The sequence below is a fragment of the Ochotona princeps genome, chromosome 4 (genome assembly GCF_030435755.1).
Source record: "Ochotona princeps isolate mOchPri1 chromosome 4, mOchPri1.hap1, whole genome shotgun sequence".
Taxonomy (NCBI): Eukaryota; Metazoa; Chordata; class Mammalia; order Lagomorpha; family Ochotonidae; genus Ochotona; species Ochotona princeps.
Window position 1 is genome coordinate 85,294,271 of NC_080835.1, and position 11,317 is coordinate 85,305,587.

Here is an 11,317-nt window from a genome sequence, read left to right on the forward strand (position 1 = left end):
AAAGTTCAGTGGAGAGTCTCCAAAATAGAATGAAGCAAGCAGAAAAAAGAATCTCAAAATTGGAAGATATTTCCTGTCTTCGGGGGGAAACAAACAAAAAGCTGGTAGCAGAGCTGGATCAGGCCAAAAAAAAGTATTCAAGAATTGAAAGACACTATTAAGAGGTCAAATATAAGAGTTATGGGAGTCCCAGAAGGCGCAGAAAGAGAAGCTGAGTTTGCAAATGTGTTTAATAAAATAATAAAGGAAAATTTCCCTAATCTGGAGAAAGAATTGGGAAACAAGATCCAGGAGGGGCACAGAACTCCCAACAGGCTTGATCAAAAGCGATCTTCACCAAGACACATGATCATCAAGCTCTCTTCAATCAAACATAAGGAAAAGATCCTTAAATGTGCATGTGAAAAAAATCAGTTGACATATAAAGGAATGCCAATTAAACTCACAGGAGACCTTTACAGGAAACTCTACAGGCAAGAAGAGAATGGAGTGACATATTCCAGATTCTTAAAAAAAAAAAAAATGACAGCCTAGGATAACATATCCAGCAAAGCTTTCTTTTGTCTTTGAAAATGAAATAAAATTCTTCCACAGTAAAGAAAAGTTAAAAGAATTTGCCTCTTCCAAACCTGCCCTACAAATGATGCTTCAAGATGTTCTCTTCACAGAGAAGAGGAGTAGCACCTACCAAAACCAAAGGCAAACAGGAAGAACATCCCAGTAAAATGACAACAGAAGACTAAACCAATGAACAACCCATTCCTAAAATGATAGGACCAAAGTACCATCCATACATATTAAACTCTGAATGTAAATGGCTTAAGCCCAATCAAACATCATAGATTAGTAGACTGGATTAAAAAAACAAAACCCATCTACTTATTGTTTAGAAGAGACATACTTCACCAACAAGATGAGCAGAAACTGTATCACATGGGTTTTGTTATTTTCTGTAAGTTTCATCTCTTCAAAACACTTTCTTCTGATTAAATCATTCAATGACTCGTAGATCATACAGTAGCATAATTTTCTTCAAAAAGATACTTGATTTTCATTTCTTCAGCTGCACGTTAGTCAGTTAGTAGCATGGTATTTAACTTCCTGGTGTTGTTAATTTCTTTTTTCTCCCTGATGTTGATTTTGTTTTGTGGCTTTTCATTTTAGGGGATGTATTGTAGCTGTGAAATGGAGACTGTTATATGTATTAACATGTCATATTACTTCATAGCATTGTAAATTTCTATTTTTCTTTCTATTGTTGATTTTGTATTATGACTTTTCATTTAAGGGGATGTACAATAGCTGCGAAATGGAGACTAACATTCAGATGTGAGGATACAATGTAGTATGCATTTCTACTTCCAGACAAAGATGGACTAACAATGAAACTGTACACTATATCTTGACAATAGGATGCTGGACTCTCTGCCATTGTCCATGCCCGCAATGATGGACATATGATTGTGTATGAAGAACTATATTTTAGTAATGATATAGACGAACTAGGTGGGGGGGAATTGGGGAGGGGATAAGGGAATATGAAGCTGTATCATAAAATGATAACAATAATAAAATGTAAAAATAAATAAATAAAAATTTTAAAATACCATTGTCAGATCAATGATTAAAAATGTTATACTAGGGCCCAGCACAATGGTTCAATTAGTTAATACTCTTTTTACACGCTCTGGGATCCCAAATGGGTATTGGTTCATGTCCCAGCTGTTTCACTTTCCATCCAGCTCCCTACTTGTGGCTTTGGAAAGCAGTAGAGGACAGCCCAAAGCCTTGGGACCCTGCACCCTTGAGCGAGATCAGGAAGAGGATCCAGGATCCAGGCTCCCGGCTTCAGATGAGCTCATCTCTGGCAACTGTGCCCACATGGAGCATGAACCAGTGAATGGAAGAGCTTTCTGTCTGTCTCTCCTTCTCTCTGGAAATCTGATTTTCTAATAAAAAATAAATTAAAAAAAAGAAAAGGAAAAAGATTATAGTATAATTATTGGTTATTACTTTAAAATTTATATAGATGAAGTAGTCATTTTTCTAATAAATTGTTCTTCAAGCCACTGCCTATATTCCCACTAAAACAGGATCTTTTGCTCTTGTTAAACTTTTTATTAGGTTAAGCATTAAGTCTTTCTACAGAGGCTAGGGCCATCTTGGCTCTGACTTGGAGGGCTGGCATGCAAATGGGACCCCTCACCCCATCAGCCACTTCTGGCTAATCGGGTGGTGGCAGGGCCTAGCCTGGCTGCTTTGGAGTGGCGAGAGCCATCTTGGCTCGGGTGGCAAGAGTGCCAAATCAACACCAGGTTCTGACTGCTGACCACCTGCTGACGAGCTCTGGCAACTTAGGGGTGACAAATTACTACCTAGGGACTGTATGTATAGGTGAAGAATGAATCCTCAAAGACACCCAACAACAGGGCCACTGTACTTACAGGTAAGTGAAGGGACTGAGATGTGCTGGTTTGGAGGGGAGTGACGGGAAGATCTGTGTGGGTCAGACTGATTGACCAGTACACATGGGAGTCCTGAGATGGACTTGTTAGCATAGAGCATCACGGACCACACAAAATCTATGGCTGGGGGCCTGTCTAGCAGACCTAGATCCAAGTACCTGACTGAGTGTTGGAACAAGGAATGGGTCACATCAGGCAGGGCCCTGAAACCAACCAGTACACTAGAGAACCAGGTCCAGGGGTAGATTCTGTGGGGGATAAGTGGGCCCAACCCTCTGGAAATAGAAGTCCTGCTGATAAGCTCAAGAGTTGGGGTGGTGATGCGCTGAACTAGGTGGGAACATGGAACCTGCCAACACTCACAGGTATTGGGGCCAAGAATAAGCTGGGCAGGTCCAAGCTGCAGCACCTGCATGTGCATCCTAAAATAGGGCGTGGGGCAGGCCAGCCTGCAACATCCACTGGTCATACAAAGGCCAAGATGGAGGGGAAGGCTATGCCAGGCAAGGGCCCAGCACCTGCTGGTACATGTGGGATCTGGGTCTGGGACGGGATCAAATGAGAGAACCTGGGAAACTCCCCTACGGGGTCATAGCTCCCATGGTGAGCATGTGGTCCAGTCCTAGGAGGTGGGCAAGCTGGGCAAGGTAGCCGCATCAATTGGCATGTATAGGGGTTGGTTTTGGAAGAGGTGGACCAGACAGGGACGAGCAAATCTTAGCCCACCAATGAGTGCAGAAATCAGGCTGGAGCACAGGTCATGCCGGGCTAGGGGATCACACCTACTAGTTTACATAGTCAGGGATGGGAGCAGACTGAACAGAGCCAGGTTGCAGCACCTGCCAGCGTGAGTTGGAACTGGGGGCTGGCTAGGTCAGGCCAGTCTGTAGCATCCAAAGGCAAAGGCTAAGACAGATGAGGGGCTATGCCAAGCCAGGTTAGAGCAACCACTGGCATGTGCAAGATCTGTGGATGGGAACAGGCCTGGTTGGGGAGCAAAGAGGAAGTCCTGGCTGGGGTGTGATCCCCATTGGTGAGCATGAGGGCCAGGGTTGGGGCTGTGGTCTGCTCTGGAAATATCTGCAGGATCCCTTGGCATGTGTGTGGGCTGCTTTTGGGATGCACCAGACTGGGCTACACTCCAGCACCGACCTGTGCTCATGAGATCCAGGGTGGGTGTAGGATGGGCTAGGCTAGGTCTCTGCCCCTGTTGAGTCATGCGTGAGCTGTGTCTGGGTGCGGACCAGGCTTGGCTGGGCTGTAGCACCCAACAACAATAACTGGAATGGGTGAGGGCTGATCAGGAAAGGCCACTGTTCCTGTGGGAGTTGAGGTGGACTAAATAGGGCTGGCCCATGGACCCACCAGTGTGCATGAGACCTGACATTGGGAGAGCTCTGGATGGGGAGCTTGGGTAACTCCTCTGTCGGGACACACTTCCTGCAGGTGAGTGCAACAACAAACATGGGGAGCAGCCCAGACCAGGACAAAATACAGGACAAAAGTACCTAGCAGCATACATTTGGCGCAGGTCGGGGGCAGATCATATCACCTGCTGGCAAATCTGAGCGCCAGAATGGAGTGTCAGGATTCATACCAGTCAGTCCACATTAGGGCTGAAACTGGGGGTGGGGTGGCAGGGCTGGGCTAGGCTGTAGCCCCTACCAGTATGAGCTGGAATTGGGCTTCAATGCCCATTGACATGTATGTGAGCCAAATGGGATGTGGGACAGATGGGACCAGTCAGCTCTACATACTGGCAAGCATGGGAACCAGGGTAGGGGACGGTTTGGTAGAGTTATTGCAGGTCACTCCAACTAGGCTGCAGCTCCCACTGGTTTATGTGAAGGCCGAGTATGTGGTGGGCAGGATTGGGCTGGACTCCAACAACCACTGGGTTACGTAAAACACGTGGCTGGAGACAGAACTGACCCAGCAATTGCAACTACCAGTGTGTGTGTAGACTGATTTGGGTGATGGACTGTCCTGGACCCTGTACAGGCAAACATACAAGAATCAGGTCTGGGACGGCCTCAGATGAGGTTTCTTGGGCAATTCTCTACCACATGAACCACTGGACTCAGAACCCTAACCATGGAGAGACTTGCAGGTTCCATGGGCTGACTGTGGGTGCGGATATGTCAGAGCTGGGCCTCCTCAGTGGCTCAGACAGAGCAGAGGACAGCATATCCAAATGGACATGGAGGATATGGCAGTACATCAGAGCCTGCAGAGGATACCTGGTACCATGGCAGAGGACACAGGACAGAACAAATTAATCAACTACTCCAACCAAGCATTGGCAGTGAGGATCTGGGCAGATAGAGGCTCTAAGGTGGACAACAGCAGCCTGTGGATTTTGGAGAGATTTCATTGTAATTGGAGTGGTGGGACTGCCTGCAATTCAGGACCGTTAAATTACCAAACCTCTTGAGAATTTCATGGCATTGTAAATTCCTATTTTTCTTCCTGTTCTTGATTTTATATTGTGGTTTTTCATTTAAGTAGATGTACGGTGACATGTCCAGATGTGAGGATACAATGCAGTATGCATCTCTACTTCCAGACAAAGATGGACTCCCACTGAAACTGTTACATATGTCTTGACTTTAAGATACTGGAGAGGAAGCAAGGCAGGCAAGAGGAGAGAGGGGAATGGGAGAGAGGACCGGAATATCATTATACTCTCAGAATTGTATCTAAGGGTAGGCATCGTGGCTTATCAGACTAATCCTCTGCCTGTGGCACTAGCACCCCATATGGATGCTGGCTCATGTTCCATCTGCTCCACTTCCTATCAGCTCCCTGCTGGTGGCCTGAAAAGCAGTGGAGGATTGTCCAAATCCTTGGGACCCTGCATCCACATGGGAGAGCGGAAAGAAACTCCTGATTTCTAGTTTCGGACCAGCCCAGCTCTAGCCATTGCAACCATATTGGGGTGGAGGGGGTAGGGGTGACCGTGAACTAGTGGGTGGAAGATCTCTGCTTCTCCCTCTCTCTATAACTCTGACACTCAAGTAAAATACAAGCCTTTAAAAAAGGGGGAGGGGTAATTTATGAATTACATTGGATCCACGAAAGATTAATTTAAAATTTGTAAAAATTGCTAAAAAAAAAAAAAGTCACCAGGGAACACCCAGGAAGACTTAAGGCTCAGCTTTAGGGAGACTCACATTGTAATAGGGGACAGAGAAGCCCCATCCCACTGGAGTACCATAGTCCTCAACAAGTGACTTAGTTTATATGTGTTAATCTTGGAGACCAAAACCACAAGTCCTTCAAAGCGCTCGTGTAAGAATGGTGCTAAACGTAAGACTGGGGGCAGGTATTCGTCCTAGTAGCTAGGATGCCAGTTCAGATGTCTGTGTCCTCTTGGGACATGCCCGGGTTTGATACTCGACTCTGGCTAAGAACTCCAACTTCCTGCTAATGCAGACACCGAGAAGCAACGGTGATGGCCAAGTTGTTGGGACTCTGCCACTTACGGGGGAGACCTGGAGTAAACTCCAGCTTCTCAGATTTGGCCCAGACGAGCTCTGGCTTTGGGGAACATTTGGGGAGTGAGCCAGCAAGTGAAAAGTTTCTCTCTCTCCTTCTGTCTCCCTCCTCTCCAGATAAATAAATAAATGTTTAAAAAGTTAAAGTCTATTTTGGCACAAAACTTTTGAAATCCAAATATATGAGAGGTCTGCAAAAAGCTCATGGAAAATATGAATTGGGAAAAAAACTATGCATGGATCTGCAAAAATGTTCACAGCAAGAAAACTTATCTTTTAATCCCCTTTTCTCACAAACTGTTGGAAATACCCTCATGAAGATAAGACACAGTTACTAATTCTTTAAAACAAAAACAGGAAAACCATGTTTTAACTTAATGATATGCTGGGTAAAACAGTTCCTGAAAAAGCCAGGCTTAAAGTTCCATTTTATGCTATTTTTACCTTCTCTGGATCACGCTAAGCATTTTTCTTCTCACTGCTTTAAAAAAATTAATTATTTATTAAAAAAACAGAATTACAGAGAAAAGGTGAGACAGGAAGAGGGAAGAAAGGGAGAGAGAGCAAGAGAGAGATTGATTTTCAATTTGCTACTGGCTCACTCCCCAAATGCTTGTAAACAGCCAGGGTTGGGTCAGGCCAAAGCAGAGGAGCCTGGAACTTCGTCTGAGTTTCCCACATTGGAGGCAGGGTCCCAAGCCCTTGAGCCAGCCTCCACTGCCTTCCCAGGTGCATTAGCAGGGAGCTGGATCGGTAATGGAGCAGCTGGGACTCTCAAACCAGTACTCATAGGGCTGACAGAGAGTGTGAGAGAAAACCTTCCATCCACTGGCTCACTCCCCAAATGGCTGCAAAGGCAAACGTCCGGGCTGCTCCAGGCAGAAGCCAGGAGCCTGGAACTCCATTATGGTCTCCCCCAAGGGTGGCAGGATCCCAAGTGCTTGGGCCATCTTCTGCAGCCTTCGCAGATACATTATCAGGGAGCTGAATGAAAAGCCCTTCTGCTGGGACTTGAATTTGGGATGCTGCCATCAAAAACAACACCTTAACTTGTTTCCTAACGCTGCCCCCTCTCTCCTCAATTCTTAACATTTGTAAACCTATAAACTAACTTTTAAAATGTGCTTATATGTTTTTCTGTAGGTGGGGGCTGTGACACAGCGGGGTAACCTGCCACTTGAGGGTCCCATATCCCACATGGGAGTGCTGCTTCTAGTCCCGGTGTTGCACCTCCAATCCAGCTCCCTGTAAACGCGCCTGGGAGGCAACAGGTGACAGCCTGAGCACTTGGGACCCTGACACCCCTGTGGGAGAACTTGATGAAGTTCCAGGCCCCTGTCGTCAGCATGGCCCAGCTCTGGTCGCTGTGGGCATATGAGCAGCAAATCAGCAAATGCAAGGTTTCACTCTATCTCTGTGTGTGTCACTTTATCTTCCAAATTAAATAAATCTTTACCCCAAATCACTTTTCTGTTTCTGCTGAACACCACCACAAGAAGTATAGTCAGCATCTATTGTTAATAAGCATGAGATTTTGGAAGGTTTTATTCCTATTACAGAATCTGACTCTTGTTTCTGACTGCTGACAGCTTTTGAGTTTCCCTCTTCCTCACTCCTGCCCACATCTGGGCAAGCTGATAAGAAATGCTGGGGGCGTCTCCTTTGGCACTGAAACAAAGCATAAGACATGAGAGCCTGGGCCCCATGAGAACCCCACCCTGATCCCAGCAGCAGCCAAGCCTGTACCTCCTCTCCCAGCTCTCTGGAGCCCTTCTTTGAGCCTACTTGGGCGCCGCCCCGTTCTGCCCAAAAGCCTCCTGATGTGATGACTAAACATTTTCATTCCTTCCTGGTACAAGTGTAGTGTCATCACCCTCCACTCCCGAACCAAGCTGGGCAGGGAGGGAAGGGGCCTGTCCAGCCTGAAGTTTTGAAACCAATAGGAAAGCACATCTCACATAATTGCTTCCACATACTACTTTGAGTACTTTGTCTTATCTGTACAGAAGCCTTTATTCAAGGTCAGGTGCCATGTTTTCAAAAGCCAAAGATACTTTTGCCAGAGCGAATTGTGCCTTTGTAGAAAGGTGTTGCTGAAAAGAAATACTGACATATATATGTATAGAGAGAGAGAGTATATAAGACATCTAGGGAGTGAACTAGCAGACAGCAAATCTCTCCCCTGGCCTCTTTCCTCGTTCCCCTTTCCTCCTTTTCCCTTTTTTTCCTCCTTCCCTCTGCCACTCCTCCCTTTCTCCTCTCTCTGCTCTCCTATCTTCTCTTTTCTCTCTCTCTCTCTCTCTCTCTCTCTCTCTCTCTCTCTCTCTCTCTCTCCTTCTGCTGTACCAGGTCTCTGGTGCTCTGCCTTTCAAAGAAATAAAAAAATCCTTAAAATAAACAAGGGCCATTGCAGGGGCTCAACAGGCTAATCCTCTGCCTTGGGGTGCTGGCATCCCATAGGGGAACCAGGTCATGTCCTGGCTGTTTTACTTCCAATCCAGCTCCCTGCTTGTGGGCTGGGAGAGCAGCAGAGGATGGCCCAAGTCCTTGGGCCACTGTTGCTACATGGGAGATTTGGAAGAAGCTCCTGGATTCTGGCTTTGGATCAGCTGTTGCAGCCATTTTGAAAGTGAGCCAGTGGATGAAATATCTGTCTCTCCGATCCATGAATCTGCCCCGTGTGTGTGTGTGTGTGTGTGTGTGTGTGTGTGTGTGTGTATGTGTATGTAACTTGAAACAAATAAACAAAAGTCTGGTCATTTCAGTTTGTTTCTTCTCCCCTGCCCTCCCCTCCTTAAGCCACTGTTTTTTGAAATCCAGCACTGGAGAGTGAAGCGATCGTGGCAATTTGAGCAGACACCCAGCTTCTGCACCTGTTTCATTTGCATCTTTCCACCTCTTTTCACTCCACCTTGTGAGGGTATAAAGCAACTGCACTTAAAGTTCCACTCACCTACACCAGAAGACCTCGTCTCATTTGCACTTTTTTTTTTTATCCATTTTATTTGAAAGTCTGAACAATAAGGAAGGGCATCTTCCATCTGGTTCACTACCTCAAATGCCTTCAACAGCTGGGGCTGGGCCAGGCCCAAGCCAAGAGCCTGGAACTCCACCCAAGTCTCCATGGTGGGTCCCTCGGTGGCAAGGACCCAAATACTTGGACCATCACTCGCCGCCTACTCACTTGCTCATTAGTGGCAAGCTGCACCAGAAGCAGAGGTGGGACTTGATCCAGAGTATTTTGATATGGGATGTGGGCATCCCACACAGTCAGTGGCTTAACACACTGTACCACAACATTCACCCTTAGAATTTTTCTCTCGATTATTTTCAATTCACAGTTTAGTGTACTAATAGATGCAGAGTGCTGATTATAATTTTCCCCCACCTACATGGATATCAAAAATAGCATTGTAAATGTCTAATTTTCTTCCTGTTGTTAATTTTGTATTGTGGCTTTTCATTTAAGCGGATGTATAGTAACTGTATAATGGAGACTATCATATCCAGATGTGAGGAGGCAATGCAGTATGAATCTCTACTTCCAGACAAAGATGGACTCCCAATGAAACTGTTAGATATATCTTGACAACAGGATGTTGGACTCTCTGCCATTGTCCATGCCCGCAATAATGGACATATGACTGTGTATGAAGAACTATACTGTAGTAATAATGTAGGGGAACTCAATGGGGGAGGGATTTGGGGAGAGGGCTAAGGAAATCCCAAGGCCTATGGAATTATATCATAAAATTATAATGATAAAAAGAAGTAAAATTTTTTTTAAAATGCATTTGCTGTTCATCTTGCTTTTTTTGTATAACCTATATGTCATTACATGTTTCAGTAGACTGTTAGCTTCAGCCTTTCAAAATGTTCCAAAAATCTCAAATGTGACAAAATATTTTACCTTAGATGAAGAGAGGCCAAGCACTTGAGCTATCAGCTGTTGCCTTCAAGACTGCCTTAGCACGAGGTTGGAGCAGAAGTGGGGGTCACAGGACTCAATCCTAGGAACTGTGAAATGAGATGCAGGCATCCCAAGCTGTGGCTTATCCCACTGCACCACAACACCCACCTCTCCTGACACAATATATGGGGGAGAGTGCAATATTTCAACCTATGTACGCAATATAAAGCAGTGACACCAGGCAATTAGCACCTCCACTTCCTAGCTCATGGGCCAGCACTACTCTACCTGGAGGAACTGAACATCTGACCCTCACTCAGCCATGTCTGAGTACCTATTACCAAGTCCTGCCAAGTGCTTAGTAATCATTTTTCTAGATTTATGTGGTTCAACACACACACACACACACACACACACACACACACACACACCACATATATTCCACAAATGAGAGGAACCATGAAAAATACTGAAAGTTATGGATTTGCAAGTCATCCTTGCGCTGGGACCATGCTAATCTTGGTATCACCCCAATTTTAGCATATGTGCTGCCGAACTGAGCACCTGTCCATATCTTACTAATTAAGGGTTGCAGAAAATGACTCACACCAGTTTCAGCAAACCCTAAAGCACAAATCACCTGCAGGATCTGGGTTTCCCTCGGAGCGAGCAGGAAGCAAGACCAGACAGCTGCACGAACAGCCCCAGTTTCAGTAATCCCTTCCCTCAATCTGTAGTTCGAAATTCCAGATACTTTCACAAAATGATCTAATAGGCCCCAAGCACAGTTGATCCTTACAGCAATTCCCTGTAGCCCTGGGCTGGCCTGTAGGCTTGGCCCAGCTATTGGCATTTTCCAGAAAGGGAGAGATGATTCTGAGCAGGACACCCAACCCCAAAGGTACCTGCGGCGTGCAAGCGTGCATGTCAACTAGTTTCAGAGGTTTGTTTCTTTAATTTTAAAAAAAGTTGATTTGAGAGTCAGAGCTCCCATCCACTGGCTCACTCACTCACCAGATGCTTGCAACAGCTGGGCTGACACCTAAGCTCACATCTGGGAACGTAGCGCGGGTCTCCGAATGGCAGGAGTGGTCACCTCGGCCATTGTGGCTGTCTCTCTGGAGCCAGGATCAAGAGCCAGAACTGAGAATCAACCCAACTTCAAGGTGGCATGCAGACATATTAATTTGTAGGCTCAGTGTCCACTCCTGTGTCCACAAAGTTTCCTAACATTTTTTTCTCACAGTGCATATTCAATGACATTCCCCAAATATATAATTTTCTACAAATGCAATGCTCAGGATTAACTAAGTATAAGTAGATAACACTAAATGCCTATAACATATATATGGAATTACATATAAACCAGCATAAAAAGGAAAAAATATCTTTCATACAATAACTTGCAAAAAGTTTTGTGATTTGTATTTTGTCTCATGCTGATT

At 45.5% G+C, this 11,317-nt stretch overlaps 1 non-coding gene across 1 annotated transcript; it reads right to left on the bottom strand.

The window, feature by feature from the left end:
• Nucleotides 1-10,334: 10,334 nt before the first annotated feature.
• On the bottom strand, nt 10,335-10,436 carry LOC118759586 (U6 spliceosomal RNA). The gene has a single exon (XR_004996281.2). It is a non-coding gene; the product is annotated as a U6 spliceosomal RNA (small nuclear RNA).
• Between the last annotated feature and the right edge of the window lie 881 nt (nt 10,437-11,317).